Consider the following 22,211-nt stretch of genomic DNA (forward strand, 5'->3'; position numbering starts at 1 on the left):
TCTCTCAATTGGCTTTTGGTTTTCTTTGGACTTGAATCTGATGACAGAAGGCAAAACATAAAAGGTTTGACTTTGGCATTTTTAGTTACAATCGGCCAATTAATAATAAACACATCAGCATAAATTAAATTTCATCGAAGACCACAAGCAGTAATATATAACTGTTATGAATTTATCAAGAACTAAACCTAAATTCTATTACAAAACACCACAAAATTTATCGTGGTTTGACGAATTGCTTACATCCTCGTACCTCCAGTGAGAGCCTCTATTTTTACTATTGATCTGCTGTGTTTTACAAACCTAAATCACAAAGAATCTATGGTGATTTGGCAAAGAAACCATAACCAACCTAGAGCCCCAATACACCCACTCTCTCTCTTTCTTTTGTTTCCCACAAATTTCAGTCATAATCTCACAAAGAAAGAAGAAAACCTAAACAAACTCTAGGAGAGAACAAAGGGAATTATATCTGATAATGGCAGAGATAATTGCTCTGACATCAGTTCCCCTGCTGTCTGATAAAAGCACGAGGACGAAGAGTATAAATGCTTATCTGATAGTGAAGCTGCTTGAGATACAAAAACAATGCCGTTACACTTGGTAAACCCTACTAACATTGTTACACATAGCAACCTCATAACAATAAGAAGAAAATTCTGCCCTTGATTAATGACATGGCTTTGAAGTGCACCATTTTGTCCATCTCAAACACCAACTTGAATTTCCTCTCTTTGCTTTTTAATTTCAGCTTGAAAAACATCACAATAACGAACAATGGGATTTGAGGATTAATTCTCATAATAATAAAACTCTATAAGAAAATATTAACCAACTGAAAAAGACAAATTATTTGAGAATACAAATCAAATCTTTTGTTTATGACAGTTTTATCTTTAGTTTTAAACAAAAAAATTTGCTAGATGTCATTATCTCATATATCATGTCGATTTTCAACTTTTATTCCAAACGATAGTACTACCGATAAATAATTAGGAAAGCTTATTATTTTTAAGACGACAATAAAATTGTTTTTTAGCAACAATCCTAGTAAATAATTTTGTGAATAGTATGTGTATAATAAGTGTACGTGTGTATTTTTAAAAAGAAAAACTTTATATTCTATATCAATTTCAAATATATCGGAAAAAAACACCTTTTTTTTTTAAAGAAAAAAATTAAAAATATATATTAAATATATTGCCGTATCATACAAGTGAAAAAAACACATATTGTTGAAAAAAATAAACAATTTCAATTATCTTTTCTCTTTCATAAAAAAAATTAAAAAAAAATGTGCATAACAAAGCTTTTTAATTTTATTCTTTTAATTATTTACTATTTTTTAGTTTTTTAAGTATATTAAACTATTATTTTATTACTAATAGTTATATTTGTATCACATATACAAAAAAAACTAATTTTAATATTTATTTAATACTAATTTTAATATATATTTAATAACCTTTTTTCATATATATATATATATATTTTTTTTTTAATTTATAGCGTATTATCCACCTATATACGTACTGAATTTATAAACTTCCCATTTATGTATTTTTCGACCAAATTTTTTTCATATTTTTAAATAAATAAAAAATATGTACGTATGTATTATTTTAGTATATTTGTTATCCTTTATTTAACTCGCTACGGCAACAGTTATGTTAACAATGCATATTTGTTTTTTTCGTTTTTATCATGTGAAAACATTTTTTGCGGTGAAATCCAGGATTTATCGCAATCAGAAACAAAAATATTTAGTTAAAAATTTTATTGGCACCAAATGTAAATAGCAACATAGTGACAAATTAAACAGTTGAGGGTAGCAAGATAACTATCATAACAAACCACAACAGTAGTGATAAGTAGAATTTCTTTAGTAATGTAATACGTCGTGATGACAAATATACTAATCTGTCACACATTAGTTAGACTCACTCCATCATTATTCGTGATTGATTATACAATTATCATAGCCAGTGAATCAAATTTGTTACGATTATCCTACAATAGAGCAATAGTAACAATTAAAGAATGATGTTTGTAGTATGAGAGCATAATTGGCTCCAGCATTCTTACAATATTTTGCAACACTTCACTTATTTGTTGCAAATGGTAACTGATGACCACCCCTCAATTGACAGAGCCCCAATCCCTGCCATCGCGGCTTGTCCAAATATTCAGCTTTTCTTTCTTCATTTTCTTATGCTAATCTATATATATATATATATATATATATATATTTATGGAATTGATATTTAATATTGGTAGTTCAAAACGTTCTTTTTGAAGGGAAAGTAACGAGCTGAATATCTTTTATGTGTGGTTGATTGTTTTTTTTATGGCACTACAACCAACATGCTTTTTACACAAAATTCTAGCAACAAAATTAAACTTGGCACTAGAACTTGTATTCCCACAAAATTTTAAGTTTGTCATCAATTATGGCTTAGTGACTCCATTAAATTCTATCACTAAATAATGTTACTAAACTAAAGATCAGTGGTAACAAATAAATTTTATCACTCTGAAATACGATTTAAAAACAATTATTTTACTAAATTAACATTTAGTGAAACTCATCTTTGTTACTAAAGCTAATCAAGTTTGATCGTAATTCGTTTCCTGATATTTCCTAGTATTTATTATTATTATTATCACATTTAAGAAAGACTAAAGTTGTTAGTCATAGAACATCATTTTTAACTTTTAAAAAAAAAAAAATTGAAAAACGTTTAAAGTTTTTTAATTTCTCTTATGTCTTTGAGTACTTTCTTTAAAATTCAAAAAAAAAAAAAAAAACTTGATAGGCTTTGAACCCAATTTATCGTAGACTTCTATTTAAATTTTACAGAATTATTTATTTATATTAAATTTTTTTACACATTTGTTGGTGTCAAAATTCGATTGGCCTCCATCTTAGCAAAATGCTAACACGGGGGTTGAGGATATGGCAACTGGAGTAAAATGCATACACTTGCGAGGCAAGAAAATGCATCGTTACCCCTAATTTTTAGATTTAGTGATAAGTTTCCCCCCTAACTTTTACTTTTTGCACCAATGCCCCCAAAATTTTTATTGTCGTCAAATTTAGCGTTAATTTGGACAAGTGCCGTGCTTGTTTGGACTAAAACGTCTGAAAGAGAAGAAAAACTTGTATGACACGGTGGTACCAGATCAGGTGGTACCACTCCAAGTCAATATTTAATACCTAATAAAAATACCATTATAAATCATTATCATAATTTTTTTTGAAAACATAAAAAAATTTGGGGCTGTTTTTCTTTCTCAAAGATTCTTTTTCTTCCCTTCCATGGCTTAAATGAAGGATCCTTTAATTTTAGATCATCAAAGCCACAATCTTTTTTTTTTTTTTTTAAATTGACCCATCCACCGTATTCTTTTAATTTTAAATTATTTTTTTTGTTTAGATTGGATGGATAGACAATATATTCCGGCTAACACATATGAGATCTTGCATAAATGGGTCTACTAGAATAATATACCTCTCTATCTCCACTCTTCAGTACTCATTTGATTTGGATTTGAGATTTCTATGATGATTTTAATACACATATTAAAAAAAAAAAATGGTTTGAAGCTCTTTTAAACGCTTGTTTTCTCTCTCTAATGCTTTTGAATGAAAATTTTGAAGAGTTTTAATGCTTTTAAAATTTTAGAAAGTTTTATAGTTTTCCATGGATGATACTTTTATTTATTTTTATTTTAATTATTATATTGTTGTTTAAATCCTTAATCACAATGAAAACAAAGAACGAATAAACCATAAATCCATAAATAAAGGCTTGACCTCTATGCTTTTCTCCTATAAAAAGTTTTAAACTTTAAAAGAAAAATAAAATAATAAATATAATAAATTAAAAAGGTAAACTGACATTTACTTTTAACAGGTGTTATTATTGACTTGAAGCGGTCACAGATCAGCTGGTACTACCGTTTCATTCAAGTTTTTTCTGTGCCAGATGATCTGGTACCACATTTCATGCAAGTTTTTCTGCAGAGGTCTCTGCTACTCTCTTCCCAACACGCCATTGGGTTCTGTGTTTTCTTCCTTACCAATTTCTCTTGCTTGTCCTTTTAAGGACCATCCTATCTTGGATAATGTGTTATTTTATGAATCTTGATTTCCTAAAAGAAAAGTAATATCCAAATAATTCATGTGCTTCAATTTCATTTTTTCGTCCATCTGAGATTATTGGCAAATTTGAAAGTATCGCTTATGGTCTAGTTGGCATTAAAGTTGATTGACTTTTTTTTAAGCTTTTCCAATAATAGAAAGGAACATTACATTGGCCACATGCATACATACTTCAAAAACTTTTCCATAATAGTCTTTTTTCTGATTACTTTCCATATTCAAACTTTTCCATAATAATCTTTTTTCTGATTACTTTCCATATTCTTTTTTTGGGTAAATAATTACTTTCCATCTTCATTTCACCATTAAGATACGCAATGAATATTTGAGATTGTCCATTCTCTATTACCATGGTTCACGTGAAATCCAAATATTATCGGAAAATTGTTTTTTTTCAAAAAAAAAAAAAAACGAATTTTCATTGTTATTTTTCTTTTTTTAAGGTACAATTGCTTATGAACGGTAAGCCTAATCATTAGGTCTGTAAATAACAACCCACGCGATCGGGTTATCGCCAAATGAATCCACAAAAATAGTATAAGTATTCGTTTTGGTCTTGTTACGGCGGTGCCATGATATTTTCATTTACTTATTTATTACAGGGATCATAATATTGTTACTAATTGTTTTTTTTTTTTTTTTTTTTTTTTGGGGGGGGACCGGTAAACTGTTACTCATTGTTACAGCTCATTAAATTAACATTGTTTTTTCTTTTAAAAAAAAAAAAACTCAATGAAATTACCATCCCTAGCAGTCATTTATTTAAAAAAGAGAATGAAACTATAATGAGCAACAATTTAAAATAGTACCTATTTGACAATCCAATCCATCATTGATTTCGGGATTAATCATGAGAAGCTAAGGGGTGTATTTAATTAAAAATTGAATGGATTTTAAAAGACTTAAAATGTTTGATGGAATTCATAGATTTGTTTAGAATTCAATAAATTCCACATGGATTTTATCAAAATTCTATATGGAGTTTAATAAGGTTTGTGAGACTTTTATTATAGACTTTAACAGATTTTGATAGAATTCTAATGATTTTAAATATTTTTATATAATTTATTTTACTATTTTGGTGAATAATATCATTTATTCTATACTATAAGCATAGTTTTCATTATTATTTTTCATTTATTCATTTTTATCATACCATTAACATTGCTGAACATTTATGATATCGAACAAACTAACAAATAAGCAAACAACATATACATGAATATTAAACTTTAATAATATTATCCTTAAAATATTTTTTAAAAAAAGAAAAAAAACCACTGTAAACATAAATTAAAATAAAATTAGATAAATATATCAAATAGTCTTATATCATCTCTATTATTGTTATTATTATATGCAAAATTTTATTTAAAAAAAAAAAACACATTGCTCATTACTTTGATTTCTTGCATTTTGGGCATCCATCCACATATTTGAAGCCATTGTAGTTCTCCATTCATTAGCATTCTCTCGTTGTTGCTCTTAACTTTCAAACAGCTCTTCAAAATCATTTTCTTCAGTTTCTTGTGTTAATAATGATGATGGAAATTCATCATTTGACTCTATAGGAAACTCATTAGAGCGACATTCCTTGCTAAGAAAATTGTGCAATCCTACACAAGCTAAAACTAGCTCTGCTTATGTCTTAAATGGAAATGGAGGTGCAGACTTAAAAATTGTGAATCTAGATTTGAATATACCAAATATCCTTTCAATTACGTTTCTTAAAGAAAAGTGACAAAGATTGAACAATGTAGCCGCAGTTTGAGGTGACAACCTGGACCAAAAAAATCTTGCAAATGGTATCGAACCCCTTGAAATGGAGCTAAAAATTGTCGACGATTTGGAAATCCACAATCCACCAGAAAACATTTACCTAAAAATATAAGATATTAATTATTAATTCATAAATATTATTTTATAAAAATTAGTACATATTGAAAAAATATATATATATATATATATATATATATATATAATAAAAAAATATATATCTTGTGGCACTTTAAGTCTATTCCTCCTTGATAAAGCATCATGTAGTAATTTTGAATCATGAGCCGAACCCTCCCATCCACTAAGCACGTATATGAACTCCAAATCAAAGTTACAAGCTGCTAATACATTTTGTGAAATTTTTTCATGGCGATTACGATAGCTACTTACATCATGATCCTTTACTGTTGCTAGTATATATGTGCCATCAATAGCTCCAATACAATCCTAAAAGAAATAATAAATTTTATAACTAACATAAAACATAACGTGTTTTGAATAATAATTACAACACTAATAATAACAAAACTATAACAATAATAAGAATTATTATTATTACTAAAAAAAATAAATTGATAACATTCATTACTTACCTTAAAGTAAGGGTAAAATCTCGTATGTTCTCTTATTTTACTTGGCACTGTAGATTTTGGTTTAACCATCATATCTGGTGCTATCGTGTTTAAAGCCTTCAAAACTTTGTTGAAGTTTTTGTTCATTGTGAAATGTGATCGACTAAACGTTTGACGAGTGCGAGAATTTTGACCTATAATAAGTAAAAATGTTGCAAGCATTTCTTCAATGCAAAAAAATCTTATATCCTGTAAATATGTTTTTTCTCTAATGATTTTACATAACTTCAAAAACACATTAGGATACATTCTATATAGTAGCCGAAAATGTTGAGGATCTTCTTTCAATACTTTATGAATATAATTATACCCCTTAGGAGTGATTGGTCGTCGAGCCAGTGGACGTTCAATATATTCATCACATATGCTAATCATTAGTGCATATAATACCTCAAATATTGTTTGAATAGCCAACAATATTAATTTAATGGTTTCATAAAATTCTCCATCTTCTTGTGTATCTCTTTCTCCCAGTTCTTCTTGTTCCATTTTTTGTATTAATCTAAAACATAACATCAAATATTATTAGAAAATATGAAATGTAATAAAAAATAATAACATCAGGAAGGGGAAAAAAAAACTCTTTAATGAAAAATTCAATTCAATACAAATTGAACAATAAAGCAAACAATTTACTTAAACAAACTAGAGAGAAGAATATATCAAAACTAAAAACCTATATCATAAAATAGTTATAGCTAAATATATGTTTTAACACTCATTCTGTCAAGACCCGTCCAAAATTCCTCCCCGGAACCCTAGACAAGCCCTGATCCCAGAGAAATACCACCGAACCTTCCAACGGAAAATCCGGTAGCACCTCCCCTAAGGGTATGACTAACCAAAAATTACCTGCACTGAAAACACACTTCTATATTCATCCCCTTATTCCTCCCACAATACTACAAATTGATTCCACAAATTTACAGCACTTCAAAGAATAACAGCAACCCAATGTATAAATAATAACTACATGTCCAATACAGTATACAGAGCATTATACAAATAAATATGGAATTTATACAATGACCGATAAAGAAGTAATACAGGATGGAGAGGAAAAGGGAAGAAATACTTCTTGGACTTTCGGCAACGAACTGAGACGTCGGGCTCGCCCCGGACGATCAACGTCTCCCAATCTGGACCTAGGGGAACGGAATTTAAAAACGTGAGATGCTAATCATCTCAGTGAGTGACCCTATCTACTGAATACCTTTAATATTAATAATATACCAAATAAAAGGATTTAATTAATCAATACCGAACAATTAAATAAATAAATAAATAAACATTTGAAGTAATATTTTCTCTCAAAACCCTTACTATTCACTCCGTTGGAAATGTTCCCCTTTTAAAACATTTTCACAAAACCAGATATTCGTACCTCCCGAAAACCAAGGGATCAAATAATTTAATAAACAACAAATAAATAAATACCCAAAATATAAATAAAATGTAATAAATTATAATAAATAATTGTTGTACTCTTTGGGGTTTGAAATTTCTATCCGAAAAACTTGTACTTGACGCACCACACTATATACCAGTGATGCCCTCCGATACCCAGCGTCCTGAGCACCGACTGGCGGAGAGATTAAAGAGAGAAACTTGCAAACGGCACTTCGGCGTCCCGACAGTACCACTGCTGAAACCGTCATCCCGGCCAAGGAGGGGGGCGGCTGATGCGCAATATATAAGACTTGCCTGCCCACGGTCCAATGGCAACTCACAGGAGACATAATACTTGCGCGCTAACCACATATATACCAGAACACCAATACTGTGTGAATGCGTCTAAAATAATTATTAAATCAACAGTACCCTTTTTCCAAAATTACCGTGGGAAATATACCAAATTTTCACACTTACCATCCCACATATTTTCATTCAACAAACTAGTACGAAAACATCGATAACGAATAAAAATAAATTTTCTCGCAACACGCGGTTCAACAAATAATATACCACGGGCATAATTATGAAAATTAAACCACCAATTTGAACAAATAATTTTCTTAAAATATTCAAACCAATTATGCCCAAAATAATATAAAATCCAAACACAACGAATTACGGAAAATACTTACTCATGTGTAATAAATACAATTAAATCACGATAAAATAATAATCGGGAAATTCTTAGTAACCCAAAATTCCGTTTAGTATTAATGGGTAAATATATATATAAAATAATATTTTGTTCCCGATTATATTTAAATTCCACCACATGAGTATAAATTACAGATATCAATTTAACACCACATAAATATAATTAATTGCCCAAAATAGTTTTCAAGGTGGATCACTCACCTGGAGCACGCAATTAAACCATGATTTACCATGGGATCAATTCCACGACTCACCGGTGCTCCTAGAACACAATTCACACACAGTCAAATAAATTAATATTTTATTCGGATAAATAATATCCGGTACCCGGGGGGTTAAACACAAACGTTAACCAAAATTGACGAGTAATATACCGAATCGAAGATTGAGAGACGAGGATCACAAATCCGGTCTTACTTCCCGGAGATCGGACCGGTGGTGGCCGGAATCTCGCCAGAAAGCTTTCGGGATTCAACTCTTCGATTCTCTCAATCCGTCGCGAATTGGTGGAAAAGGATCCCGGATTTGGATTCAGGAGGTTGGAATTAGTGGACAGGGACCGGCGGTGCAACTGGGTACTCGCCGGAACAGTGACTTCCGGCGAGCCGCCGCGGTCACCGGCAATCCTCGCCCGCGGTTGCACATGCGGTGGCCGTTGGCTGAGATTTTTTGCGGTTTTGTAGATCGAGGGGAGAGGATTCCAACGGGACCGGCGGTGAGGCAAATGGAGGCCGGATGGCGGAGAGATCGGGATTTGAAGATTTTCGGCGCCTCGCAGGAAAATGCTCCGATCCCGGCACGTCGGATCGGTGGCCGTGAAATTTGGTGGGTAGGCCGGACTTGAGGAGGTGGTGAGGGGTGGCTGGTGCGTGTGGCCTGAAAATGGCCGGAAAGGGGTCAAACAGCGGTGGCCGGCGGTGGAGGGGAAAAATCACCGCCGAGCTTCGCCGGCTCGATCTGGGCGTGTCCAGTGACCGGCGGTCGTGAGATTTTGGGGTTTGGCCAGAAATGGGGAGGGGGTTCCGTCTGGCTGGCGCGTGTAGCCCTCCGGTGGCCGGACGGTGGCCAACCGGTGGTGGCCGGTCGTTTCTCTCTCTCCCTCTATCTCTTTCTCTCTCCTCCCCATCGTTTTTGCCAAATAAAAGCCACCATGGTGATACTGTTCATCCACGTGGACCAATCAGGTGACGACACGTGGCATTTTACTGTTCATCGATTCAAAAACATTAAAATATTACGATATCCAGCGAACTTCAATCGTCCAAACAAGATCTAAAGTGTATTGATAAACTTGATTAAGTGGTTACAATTGAGAATATACTTTCGAATGTGTAAAATTACACATCCTCTTTAGTTTAAAATATAAAAAAGTCCCTCATCAAAAGTTGAAATGATTAATTGATAAATTTGATATTCTATTTCATTATCATTAGAGTACATAAGGATGTTGTTACTAATCGATTATTTGGGAAAATCCATAATTTATTATATAATTGTTACCCAATGCAATTATAACAAATTTTTATTCATTGGTTGTCGTTTTATACATCATCACTAATAGTGACTATTGGATAGTGACTAATAATTAATTAAGCTACAAAAAGGGACACTTATCTTTTTTTTTTTTTTTTTTTGTGATATACATAGGTGATCGAAATCCCCTTCCTTCAGTTTAAAATATATTGTAATTTTTTTATTAAATATAAATAATCAATTATTCCACATGCCTATAAAGAACAAAAAAATAATATGATTAATTAATAAATTTGATATTCAATTTCATTAGAGTACATACGCATATTGTTACTAATTAGTTGGGAAAATGCATAATTTATTATATAATTGTTACCTAATGCACTATATAACAATTTTTAGCTATTAATTATTGTTTTACACATCATCAGAAATAGTGACGTGGATGGTGATTGATAATTAATTAAGCAGTAAAAAGGGGCATGATATATTTTTTGTACACTATACAAATAATTATTATTATGTGAAGGTAAGATTGTTAAAAACGTAATTTAAAAATATCATACTTATTATAATGTTGAGTTTATTCTCATTTATAAATAGTTCAAGTTTGGAACAATATTTGTCATGACTATGTGAAGGTTATTTCTAAAAATTATATTATTTTAATTTAATTTAATATAATATAAATTTCTATGCCATTGTTATAGTATTTGAGAGATAATAAATATAAAAAGAAAAAAAGAGTACAAGTGGAGCAATAAATGCTTATAGAGAAAATAAAAATAAAGAATATAAATAAAAAATATTTTTTTTATCCTCTATTTAACTAACTATGGAAACAATTATATTGACAATGCATATTTGTTTTTATCATGTGAAAACATATTTTGCGGTGAAATCCAGGATTTATCGCAATCAGAAACAAAAACATTTTAGTTAAAAATCTTATTGGCACCAAATGTAAATAGCAATGTAGTTTAATTTGTTGTGACAAAACAAATAGTTGAGAGTAGCAAGATATGGGCATATTTACCACAAAATAGTATCGTATCATAACAAGCCACAACAATAGTGATAAGTACACTTTCGTTAGTAATGTAATATGTGGTAATGACAAATATACTAATCTGTGACACATTAGCTAGACTTACTCCATCATTATTCTTGATTGATTATACAATTATCATAGACAGTGAATCAAATTTGTTACAATTACCTTGCATTGGAGCAATGGTAACAATAAAAGAATGATGTTTGCAGTATGAGAGCATAATTGGCGCCAGCATTCTTACAATTTTTTGCAACACTTCACTTATTTGTTGCAAATGGTAATTAAGCTCTTTCCCACTGAAAGGGCCCCAACCCCTGCCATTGCGGCTTGTCCAAGCTTTTCTTTCTTCATTTTCTTATGCTAATCTATATATATATATATATATATATATATATTTATGGAATTGATATTTAATATTGGTAGTTCAAAACGTTCTTTTTGAAGGGAAAGTAACAAACTAAATATCTTTTATGCGTGGTCGATTGTTTTTTTATGGCACTACAACCAACATGCTTTTTACACAAAATTCTAGCAACAAAATTAAAACTTGGCACTAGAACTTGAATTTCCACAAAATTTTAAGTTTGTCACCAATTATGGTTTAGTGACTCCACTAAATTATTATTATTTTGGTTTCTAAATTAACTCTTATAGGGTCCTTGGCAAAAAAGAAAGTATTGAAGGAAACTGATTTTTAGTATTCAGTTTCTTAGGATTCGATTTTCTAAAAATGATTTTTTTTGGGATTCATTTTATAGTGTTTGGTTAATTATAAAGGAAGGATTTACAAGTAATTAAATAAATTTATATATTAAAATTAAAGAATAAAATTATATTTAAAAAAATACATAATATCAGTTTCTCAAGAAATTTTAGATTGACATATCTTCAGTAGGATTCACTTTCCCTATCAATTTCCCAATTATGAAATTTATTTTCCATTGGGGCTCACAAATTTCTTCTTTTAAAAATTATCCTAACTTTATCACTACCTAAACACTCCATTAGTGAAATTCATTTTTGTCACTAAAACTAATCAAGTTTGGTCCTAATTCATTTCCTGGTATTTCCTAGTATTTATTATTATTATTATTATCATCATCATCACATATAAGAATTATTATTATTATTATTATTATCATCACATATAAGAAAGACTAAAGCTGTTAGTCATAAAACATTTTGAACTTTAAAAAAAAAAATTAAAATTGAAAAACGTTTAAAGTTTTTTAATTTCTCTTATGCCTTTGAGTACTTTCTTTAAAAAAAAATTAAAAAAAAAATTGATAGGCTTTAAACCCAATTTATCGTAGACTCCTATTTAAATTTATTTATTTTCTTAAAAAAATAATTTAAAAAAGAAAGAAGAGGAGATTCTAGAACCATACAATGCTATAGCAAATTCGTTATATACGCTCCTTAATATTAAATATTAAACACGTAGACAAAAGTTAGGTTGGAGTGTTAAATAAATAAATATTTGTGGACTTAGCATAAATAATTACTCTATTACAGGGCCCATTTATGCCATTAATGAGACTGACTTGTTTATTATTTTGTAGTAGGACTTTTGGTCACATACTCTCTATAAAACTCCAGTTGGCCCATTGAACTGGAGGACCAACTCTCTTTTTAAGCCCATTAACTTATCCATATTTTATTATTATTATATTATTAAATTATTATTATTTTGGTATGTGTTAAAATTAATAAGTAAGTCTGACTTGCAGAAACTATAAAAGGTATAGGGCAAGTAAATAAATACATGCCGTATTTTTTATGATAAAGGTTTTCAAAGATCAGTGTGAGGGTGGTTTGAGAATAGCGTGTCCATATGCACTACTATTACATTGTTTTCTATCTTGCAGGATTAAAGATTCAATTTATCAATATCTGCATCTAAAGGTTATTAGTACTTTTATGCTTTAATAGAATTTATTATGTATATTTTAGATTCGTAAATTCTAACATGGAGCAAAGTGGTTGAGGCGCTCATGTTTGGGAGACCTTTGGTTTTGCTTACTTTCTTTGCAGACCTGGGAATAAATGCTATAGTTTTGGAGGAGAAGAAGATTGGGTATGCCACACCAATGGATGAGAACGTCGGGTCGTTTGCAGGAACTTAGTAGCTGAGTCATTGAAGATGGTGTTGGCAAAAGAAGAAGAGAAGATACAGAGGGACAAAGCTGTGGAAGTGAAAGGGTTGTTTGAAGACAGGGATAGACAGGGCCGGTATGTGGATAAACTTCTAGGTTATCTCAAAGCCCATAGACCCATCATGAAAGTGAAACATTGAGTGTGACAAGTTGGCAAATTTGAATTTATTGCTTATGGTTTGGCATTAGTGGATGGATTTTTTTTTTTTTTTCAGATTTTCCCAAAAGAAGAAAGGAACATTAGATTGGGCCATCACTTTCCATGTATATTAAGTAAAGGGGAATGTGGCCCAATACCCCTTTCAAAGAGGGCTTAGTAAAATATACCCTCTCCTTTTCAAAATTTTTTTATCTACCCTCTTATATCTATTTTATCCTTAATAAAAATTAAAAATGACTTGAGTTTTTTTTTATTTTTTTTTTAACACATTCGTGAAGTCCACCCACAAACCCAAATCCCTACCACAATCCCAAATTCCTGCCCCTTTCTTCCTTCTTCCCACAGTCAAGGATAATTATTAGAAATGGTTTGCTGGTAACTTGGCATCAGGAGGTGTTGCTGGTGCTTCTTCCCTTCTCTTTGTCTATTCATTGGACTGTACTCGTACCCATTTGGCAAATGATGCTAAGGCTGCAAATAAAGGAGGAGAAAGACAATTCAATGGTTTGGTCGATGTTTACAGGAAGACATTGAAGAGCGATGGTATTGTTGGTCTTTACTAGCAACTACATGGGCCTGCTAAAAAAACTACCAACAGTTTTCATCGGTAATTACCGATGGGTCATCGATAATCCCTTTTTATTTATTTATAATTTTCGCACCTTTTCCAAACATTCTGTGGATTCCTTTGTTCAGGATAGTTAATAAAGTTATATTTAGTATGTTCTTAGTAGAAACACATATTATCTAAGTTGTAGGATTGAATTATGTTAATTTGATTTAAAAAATAGGACAAATGTAAATTACCGATGGACCATCAATAATTACCAATGAAACTATCGGTAATTTTTCCAGCAACTACATGTGCTTACTGAAAAAATTACTGATGGTTTTCATCGGTAATTACCGATGGGCTGTCGGTAATCAATTTTTTTTTTTTTTTGTAATTTTCACACTTTTTCCAAACATTCTGTGGATTCCTTTGTTCAGGATAATTAGCAAAGTTATTATACTCTTAGTGGAAACACATATTATCTAAGTTGTCGGATTGAATTGTGTTGATTTGCTTTAAAAAATTGGACAAATGTAAATTGCCAACGGACCATCGTTAATTATCGATGAAACCGTCGGTAATTTTTTCAGTAATTATATAGGCTTATTGAAAAAATTACCAATGATTTTCATCGGTAATTACTGATGGGCCATCGGTAATCACTTTTTTGTAATTTTCATACTTTTTCCAACATTTTGTGGATTTATTTTTGTTAAGGATTATTAATAAAGTTATATTTAGTATGGTATTGGTGGAAACACACATTACCTAAGATGTCGGACTAAATTGTGTTGATTTACTTTGAAAAATTGGATAAACATAAATTACCGATGGACCATCGATAATTACCGATGCAAACTGTCAATAATAAATTTTTTTTGTAATTTTTACACTTTTTCCAAGCATTCTATGGATTCTTTTGTTGAGAATCATTAATAAAGTTAGATTTCACATGTTCTTGGTGGAAACACACATTACTGAAGTTGTTCGATTGAATTGTGGGATTTGCTTTGAAAAAACTGGACAAATATAAATTACCAACAGCCCACCGGTAATTACCGATGAAAACTGTTGGTAATTTTTCCAGCAAGTATATGGAAACTTACATTGGATTACAAATGGTTTTCATCAGTAATTACCGATAGGCCATCGATAAACAACTTTGTTTAAAATTTTCTCACTTTTTCCAAATCTTTTGTAGATTCTTTTGTTCAGGATCATTAATAAAGTTATGTTTAGCATGTTCTCAGTGGAAACACACATTATCGAATTTGTCAGATTGAATTGTGGTGATTTTCTTTGAAAAAATTGGACAAATATCAATTATCGATGTCCCATAAATAATTACCGATGAAAACCATTTGTAATTTTTCCAGCAAGTGATTGAAATTGTAGTTTATGGAAAATTTACTGATGAAAAAGTAGGACAAATGAAAATAATCAATGGACCATTAATATTACCAATGAACGCCATCGGTAATTCAAAATGATTGAAAGTGTAGTTGATGGAAAATTTACCGATGGAATCCATTGGTAATTTCAAATTTTCCTATTTTCATTACAAATCACTACAATACAATCCAATAACTTCCATAAAGTGTTTTCCATCAAGAACAAAGTCAATTCAACTTTGTTTCATTATTAGAATGGTGGTGAAGAAAAAAATACACAAAAAGCGTCTTGGAAAAAATGAAAAAATTACAAACCAACATAATTATCGATGGGCCATCGGCATTATCAATGAAAATCATGGTAATTTTATATAATGTAAAGTGCAATTGCTGTAAAATTTACCGTGGATACCATTGGTAACACTGATGGTCCATTGGTAATTGCAAATTCTCAAAATTTTGAGTTCAATTCACCACATTTCGATACAAATACCTTGATAATGTGTATTTGGATGAATAACATGCTCAATAAAACTTTATTTAATGATTAAAAGCATTTATAAGATTAGATAACACAAAAAGTATATAAAAAAATGAAAAAAAACCTAATTTACTTGATTACCGATTGACTATTGGTATTACTGATAGGATCCGTTGGTAAGCCTTGTCAAATATTTCAAATCGAATACAAATACATTTCAAAAATAGAATTTCGATAACATGTATTTGGACAAAGAACATGCGCAATGCAACACCGATGATCCATTGGTAATTGCCAATTCTCAAAATATTTCAGTTCAAATCAGTAAACTTCAATACAAAGAACATGCTTAATACTACTTTACTTATTGATTAATAGCATGATTTGGATTAGATAACATAAAAAGTGTGCAAAAAATTCAAAATTCAAAAAAAAAAAAAAACACCCTAATTTACTTGATTATCAATAGACTATTGGTATTATCGATGGATACCATCAGTAATTACCAAGTCTAAAGCTTTTCATTTTGAATTATTACAATTCGATACAACTACTTTCATAATGTGTATTTGCACCAAGATTAAATGACTATTCCAATCATAATTCCACAATGTCAGGATTTATGTCGGATAGGGTTTGTACAGCAGCATCTGTCTTTGTCATCCCAAAATAAAAAGGCAGACACATCATAATCGATTCTGCTGTCACTTAAAGGCATCCCAATATAACTTTGCAGCAAATAATATCTAGATTGAGGGAAAATATACTTAAGAAAATTGAGAAAAAAAGAACAAAACAAAAGAATGGCGTAGATGAAATCTGCTCTGGACGAAAGAATAGTCAATTCATGTTAGCTAACTCTACTTTGTTATAATCATACAACAAAAGGCGACCTATGAGATGGGAGAGAGTCTTCTGTACTTTCTTTCAAAACAATATAAGAAAAAGAGTATTTGTGGAGGGGGGAAAAATGATTTTAGGAAAAATATATATATATGATTATGTACGCTAACTTTTTTTAACCAAAAACAAAGCGCGCATACAACTTTCTTGACCATTCTCAAAGGAAAGTAAAGTAATGGACTCCTTTATTGACTAGTAGCCTAGTTCCAAAGTAAAGACGAAGAAAAAGGGAGAGGAAAACCGAAAAAAGGACTTGAATTTTGTTTGAGGTGATAGACTCGAAGTTTGAATCTAGTTTCACGTAATATTATATTGGTTTGAGCTTATCTAATATCCAAAATTGGGAAGATTTTCTATATATAGAACCTTAATAAACGAAACAAATCCTCAATTAAATGTATGCTGGTTCATGATGAAAATTAACCAATTACGTATGCATTGCTGTTAATACTCTGCGTGCAATTCGAGAACATGACAGTTTAAGAAGAAAGGGCTATATGTTTATGCAGAATAGATAGCTTTATCCTTTATTTGCTGGCAAAATCACCAAAAATAAAATAAAATAAGCATTTTATATTTCTTATACTGCAATATGTATAATGTTTACAGATAAAGGTGCATTATTGTCTCGTGGAAATAAGGAAAAGAATGCATGCATGTGCATGGTTGTATGGCCAATGAGAAGGAGCAAAACTATGAGTCCTTGAGTGCTACTGCATCAACTTATATATAGTAATTAATTAATTAATACTAATAAAACTTCGTACACGATAAAGCAAAACATCAATATATCATCAAATGATACTTAAATTTTTAAATATTATTCAGATTTTTCCAAGTTCCAATGTTTCAAGAAGCCAACTTCTTTGATAAGGAAAACAACCCACATGGGAGCCAAATTCTAAAACTACATAACCAATTACTAAACGAGAGAATGCAATGAACTTTTGATTATCCAATACACATTTTGCTGACACATCTATGCACTCGACCAAGTCATAGCCCATATGCATATTCCTCCAAATTTATATATGGAACCAAGATTAATATAGTTTCCTTGATCAAAAGCCAATCTCTTTAGGAACTTAATCCTCTCATATTTAATCAATTCAATTGAATCCGCCGTAAATGGAAGAGCAAATAAAAAGCCATAGCATAAATGACATTGACCAAAAATACTGAAAAGAGAAAGAAAAGAAAAGGTCTTCTTTTTTGTGGGGAATCTTGGAATAGATGGCAGCTGATCATAGAGGCCTTGTTCTTATGCTATATATTATATAAAGCCTTAGTAACAAATCCAAACACAGATTGACGATTCAAATAAAACCAACTTCATCAGAATAGACATATATATAGTTGAAGACTGTCAACAAGAAGAGGAAGAAGATCAAGGGAGGGGATAAGTTTAGTGAATTTAGTAATGGGGGATATGCAAATTGTTCCAGCGGGTAATTGGAAAAATGTGGAGGCACAGTGTAACACCCCGTCCCAAATCGCACCGGATTCCGTGCACGTTGACCGAGGTTGACCGTTGACCGAAGGGGTCAAAAGTTGACTTTTTGACTCGGTGAGAATTTTGAGTTGACTAAGGTACCGTGGCGAAGTGCACGATGCCATGAGTTCGTAGACTGGTAGCACGTCGAAAACGGAGCTACGGTTTGAAAGTTATGGACGAAACAAGTTGCGGTCCAAATTGTCCAAGGGGTGCCGGAGTTGACTTTTTATTCATGCAAGGTTGAGCGTTGACTCATGCATGGTTGTGAAGTGCTCATCGATACGAGTCTGTAGACTAGCGGTACGTCCGATTTGGACATGTGGTTTGAAAGTTATGGATCTGTAAAGTTTTTCAAATACCGTATTATTTTAATATTATTTTTACACACATAACGATGTGGCACGTGTGACTCAATGAAGGTGGCCATGTGTCACCATGATGAAAAGCCACATGTCAACCATGTTTAAAAATCAAATTATTTTTATTATTATTTTAAATAATAATATATTTTTTTATTTAATTATTATTATTTTTCCTTTTTCCTTTTTCTTTTTCTTTTCCTTTTTCTTTTCTTTTTCTTTTTCTTTTTCTTTTCTTTTCCCCACGTGGGAAAACACCAATCCTTTCTTTTTCTTTTTCTTTTTCTTTTTTTTTCTTTTTTCCTTCTTCTTCCCCGAAATACACACACACACGCAGCTTTTCTTTCTTCTCTCCCGACCGTCCCTCTCTCTCCCGTGTTTTTGAATTCCGGCCACCCATAGCCCTCACGCGCCAGCCACCAAGGAAGCCCGCCACCTCGCGAGCTTGGCCGCCAAGTTTCACGGCCAGCCGCCGCCGGACGCGCGCCGATCGGGCCGGAGAAGCCGCCGGCCGGCCAAGTTTCTCTCTCCTCTTTTCTTGTGTTTTCCGGCCAGCCCACTCCCAATTGAGCCTCCTATCCCCCTATTTTGGGTCCTCTGAATCCAAAAATGGCCTCCAATCTCAAAAATTCGAAGCGGTTTGCGAGATATGGAGAAGTGAACACCGGCCGAACCTTTCCGGCCAAATTCCAGCCACCCCCGGCGGAATTGGGGTCGACGGAGACCGGATTGGTGATCCTCGTTCCACGAGCTTCGATTCGGTATATCATTCGACCATTTTGGTTAAAGTTTGTGTTTTGACCCCCCGGGTACCGGGTATTATTTACCCGATTAAAATATTAATTTATTTGACTGTCTGTGAATTTTGTTCTAGGAGCACTGGTGAGTCGTAGAATTGATCCCGTAGTGGATCATGGGTTAATTGCGTGCTCCAGGTGAGTGACCCACCTTCAAATTAATTTTGGGGAATTTAATTGATGAATATATTATGTGTGAATTAAATATTTGGAATTTAATTTCTATGTGCCAAATATTTATTGGATTTATTGTAGAATTATTTATGAATTTATTGGATTTAAGAAAATGCGAATTCTACAAAATTATGCCGTGTGGAATTATTTTATGGTTTTGAGGATTTTGAAATTGGTGTGGTTTTAATGGTAAATTGGGCATGATTTGATTTTCAAATATTTCAAAGAAAATATTTGGTTATATTGGTGATTTCAATTTTTATAAAATATACCCATGGAATATTATGAGATTTGATTATGATATTTCGAGAAATTATTTATGCTATTGGGAAAATGTGGATATTTGAATTGATGGATTTGGAAGTTGGTGGATTTGAAAATCATGGAATTTATGGTATGGATTATAAGGAAATTGTGGAGAATTTCCCGGTTCAAGCGGATGGATTATGCCCGCTATGCTTATGAAAAATGTGAAATTTGTTTTATGATTTAAATTTATGGATTTTATGATTTTTAGATGCACCGTGCACGTACTGGTGTTCTGATTATGTGATATGGTATATGTGATATGGTTAGTGTGCACACGGTTGTGATTAGCGCGCAGGTGGGTGTGATTAGCGCGCAGGTGATGTGATTAGCGCGCAGGTGGGTGTGAGTAGCGCGCGGTTGATATTATGAGGGTGTCCTGTGGATGCCATCGGAGAGGGCGGCCACCCTCCTTTGGCCGGGACACCAGGTTAGCAACGGCGCAGTGGGACGCCACGCGACCGTATGCCGGTTTCTCTCTATAACCTCCTGTCTGGCAGTACCTCGGGACGCTGGGTACTCTGGCGCCACTGGTATATAGTGGGTGCATCAAATGATTTTCAGAACTGTGTTTTAAAAATAAAATGTTTGGAAACTGTATTGGAAAAATAAAATTAATTATTACTGCTTCCGATATTTAATTATTTGATGTCTTGGTTTTCGGGGAATATGAATAAAGGGTTTTGTGAAAATGTTTTAAAAGGGGAACCTTTCCAACTGAGAGAATTGTAAGGGTTTTGAGAGAAATTATTATTTCCAAATAATTATTATTTATACTTATTACTGTGATATTATATGGTATAGTAGTAGGGTCGCTCACTGAGATGATTAGCATCTCACACTCTTAAATTCCGTTCCTCTAGGTTCCAGGTTGTCGGTGTTCATTCGGATCGGACTTGATCTTCCTCGCTGTTTTACTTCGTGAAGTACCCTGTTCTTCTTTATTGCGGTTGTACTATTTCTTTCATTCTTGTTGTATTTATTTTGCACTGGATTACTGTATTTTTGTTTTGAAGTGCTGGAATTTGTGGAACCAATTTGTAGTTTGTGGGAGGAATAAGGGGATATTTTTGAAGTGTGTTTTCAGTGCAGGTAAATTTGTGGTAAGTAAATCCCTTAGGGGAGGTGCTGCCGGATTTTCCGTTGGAAGGTTCGGTGGTATTTTCCTGGGATCAGGGCTGTCTAGGGTTCCGGAGGAGGAATTCTGGACGGGTCCTGACAGTTGGTATCAGAGCTCTAGGTTCTAGTATTCCGAAGGGACTGTGCATTGTTGTGTGTCCCATCCATGTCTAGTCTCTCGTTTTACCCGCGTGGAAGCGTTCTTTCTGTTTGTCTCGAAGTAAATTCGTTGCCCGAGTTTGAATAACTCTAATCTTCGAGGGTGTCAATTAGGATCATCTAGCCTAACGGGAAATTCCTATGGCCTAGTCGATGGTCGAGGATGCCTTTTCTTTTTGAAGGTCAAGCTTATCATCGTGAATGGTATCCGTTTCGTTCATGGAGAAGAAGGATGATTGCCTAAGGATGTGTGTCGATCGATTTCAAGGCGTCAAAATATTTTCCCGATCGATTATCAAAATTTAAATGCTTTTCAAAGTGGTATTTGAAATTAAAGGTGTTTTATTCAAGTATTTTTGGTTTGTGCTCGTACATGTATCTGTATGTTATATTGTTGATATTATACTGCACCATATGGAGGCGGCGAACCAATGTGGTCCATGTAGAGCTAGCCCCATGATCATGTTGCCTACGAGCCCAGGGAATTGGACGGCCAATATAGGCAACCACCCTGGTTTGTATTGGTAGCAGAGTGTCGGCGACAGTTGGAATCATGGATTACGTAACATGTAGAAGGTGTCGTACGTACCTCCATTACAAGCGTGCATATTTTATTTTATGCTATGGATTTTAAGATATGATTTTCAATGTGGAGTTTTAACAACTGCCTATGCAAGTTAGGTATATTTGAAAAATATATTTTATTATTTGTTTTATGTTATGGTTTTTTCAAGAGCGACTTAAGGGTTAAGTATTGCCAGTCGAGAATCCAAAGAAGGGTATCGTTGAGTTCAAAAAGGAGATCTTAAAGGAAGTACGCGATTCAAAGTATGCGATACCCCCCAAGGGTATAAAGACGTATGGAATGCACACTGGATGACATGGTGGTTTGGCACGATAAAGGAAGTTGCAAGATCCGAATAAAGGTACTTAAGTCACCGACAAGTAA

At 32.5% G+C, this 22,211-nt stretch overlaps 1 protein-coding gene, 1 long non-coding RNA gene and 1 pseudogene across 2 annotated transcripts in view; 2 read left to right on the forward strand and 1 right to left on the reverse strand.

The window, feature by feature from the left end:
* Positions 1–22,211, forward strand: part of LOC107435906 (UDP-glycosyltransferase 91A1-like) — a 108,788-nt gene that overhangs the window by 2,583 nt on the left and 83,994 nt on the right. The gene's annotated exons all lie outside the window — the stretch shown is intronic.
* On the reverse strand, positions 447–6,603 carry LOC125423748 (uncharacterized; annotated as a pseudogene).
* Positions 19,401–21,219, forward strand: LOC132804542 (uncharacterized). The gene is made up of 3 exons (XR_009639735.1): positions 19,401–19,468; positions 19,582–19,642; positions 20,848–21,219. It is a non-coding gene; the product is annotated as an uncharacterized LOC132804542 (long non-coding RNA).

The sequence above is a fragment of the Ziziphus jujuba genome, chromosome 7 (assembly GCF_031755915.1).
Source record: "Ziziphus jujuba cultivar Dongzao chromosome 7, ASM3175591v1".
NCBI classification, from domain to species: Eukaryota; Viridiplantae; Streptophyta; class Magnoliopsida; order Rosales; family Rhamnaceae; genus Ziziphus; species Ziziphus jujuba.